The sequence below is a fragment of the Moschus berezovskii genome, chromosome 4, assembly GCF_049115385.1.
Source record: "Moschus berezovskii isolate FMDL1 chromosome 4, NW_MosBer_1.0, whole genome shotgun sequence".
Lineage (NCBI taxonomy): Eukaryota > Metazoa > Chordata > Mammalia > Artiodactyla > Moschidae > Moschus > Moschus berezovskii.
Genome location: NC_142463.1, coordinates 85,316,368 through 85,318,608, shown reverse-complemented (window position 1 = coordinate 85,318,608; position 2,241 = coordinate 85,316,368). Strand labels below are relative to the sequence as shown.

The window sequence follows — 2,241 nt, the reverse complement described above, 5'->3', positions numbered from 1 at the left end:
TTTATTATTTTGAATGAATTTTGAAGGTCAAACATTTAAATGAAAATTTAAAAAATGGATCTGCACACAGCAAAGCTATGGCCCGAGGTATGCAGTGTATTGTTACAAGGAACTTTTTTTTTTTTAAGATAATATATTTTTATTTGCTCAGAATGCTTGTTTCTAAAGGTCACTGAAATTAAAAATGGTTTGCTTTCCAATGAAGTTGTTAACATCCAAAACTTCATTAAGTTTACAACAAATTAAGAATTTACAATAAACAGGGACCTATATAGTCTTAGTAGATACTGGGGTAATAAAGTATACACTATACAGTGACACATATTCTTTTTATCAGAGCATAATCTCCTGAACAGACAGAAATGCAGAAGTAAGTAACAGTGTTGTTTTTATCTATGCTCAAATAAAATATTTCAGTTCCTAGAATTCAAAATTCTAAATCGTTCACCCAGATTTTTTTTTTTTCCTTCCAGTTCAAGTCTGGAGAGCTTCTCTATAAAATTTTACATAACTTTTCCTTTGAAATATGAGAAAAGCATGGAATCTCCTGAGTTAGATGCAGCTTATACATTTTTAAAAAATTATTTTTAAAAAATATCACAAGTGAACCACCAAATATATCCATAATAAACATCCTTGCTATTCACATAGCTCTTTAAGCAATATTCAAGTATATTTGTGCTTGTATGTTTACATTACTTTAGAGTCTATTTTTAGCTTACCATAAAACTGTATCTGTAAAGCCTTTTCAAATATTTAATAAATGAAGCAAAACAGTCATTATGAAAATATAAACTGTGTTTACAGACTTTTCATCTTTCATGTTTTTATGCATTTCCTGTCAACCATATAATTTCCTTTTCTTTAGGGATGCTGATAAACTGTTGTCTTTGTAATCTCAACACTGCTGCTTTCTCAGCTGGCCACTCAGATTTTCTGAACACATGGTATTCTCTTTGTGCATCAGTTGAACCAGTGGAATCTGATAATGTTGGTATTCATCATTTTCAGTTATTTCAACTGCAGAACCACCTTATTAGCTGCTTTCAAGGAATCTATTAGATTCTGCAGCTCTTCTTTACTCATTTCAACAGAATATGGCTTGACTTCACCATTTTCTTTTACATCTAGATGAAGGTTTAAAAGTGGCATTTGTAATGAAGCAATCTTGTCACTAGCAAGTGCAAGCTTTATATGCCAATCAAAATCCTGTAGTTGTGCAGAGGAAATATCAACTATTTCTTCCAACAGATTCTTCTTGATTTCATATTTCCTACTTTTTAAGCATTTCATGATAGCTTCTTGATGAGATGAATTCAACTGTTTCAACCGTTGAGATATCTCTTCGTCAGATAAATTTTTACCAACTACAGCTTTGAAAAAGGTGGTAATGTTTTCTAGAACATGCATCCATTCTGTTGAATCCCAAACACTGTGATAATACTGGTAGAGAGGATAAGTTCGGCCACAAATACCATCAATTATTTTGTGAAGAAGCTGCAAGCCCCGCTCTGCGGGAAGCTTCTGCAGCTGCCACAAGGGTGTCCCCTCTTCCGGCTCCATCCCTGCAAGAAGCTAGGACTGTTACAAGGAACTTTTATGATTTGTATTTCTTATCTCAACCTACATTTTACCATATCTTATATGTCTGCTATCTAAGATTATTTAACTTAGTCCACAATCTCCCCTTCTGCTTAGGAAACAATTAGTGTCTTTCTGAAACAGATTCATATTAAGTGTCCCCAAAAAACTTCAGTAGTAAACCGTAAATTTTATGCATTTATGTTTAGTCTTAGATAAATTTGTCACATGAGTGAAGATATTGATTTCAGTGAGTGTGGAAATCTAATAAAATGAAAATTTGGGAGTGAGGATATTATGCAAAGCAAATTAAATAAGGGAAGCTTATGAATAATCTCTCACTGGAGTGATTTAATCAAATTTTTAAAACACTCAAAATGCCCACATCTCCTTATACATTTTTAAAACATAAAAAGTGAAAATGAAAGTGTTAGTCGTTTAGAATCCCTTGGATTCTCCAGGCAAGAATATTGGAGTGGGTAGCCATTTCCTTCTTCAGGGGATCTTCCTGACCCAGGGATCAATCCCAGGTCTCTGGCATCGCAGGCAAATTCTCCATGGTCTGAGCCACAAAGGAAGCCTTTAGAACACGAACAGCCATGATAATAGCACCAAAGCCTCTACACTCTGTCATCTGCTTCAGTGTTCCCTGCCTTCCCC

General features: G+C 34.0%; 1 pseudogene; it reads right to left on the bottom strand.

Annotated features, from left to right (window-relative positions):
* Positions 1–1,011: 1,011 nt before the first annotated feature.
* On the bottom strand, positions 1,012–1,563 carry LOC129541535 (COMM domain-containing protein 8 pseudogene; annotated as a pseudogene).
* Positions 1,564–2,241: the final 678 nt, after the last annotated feature.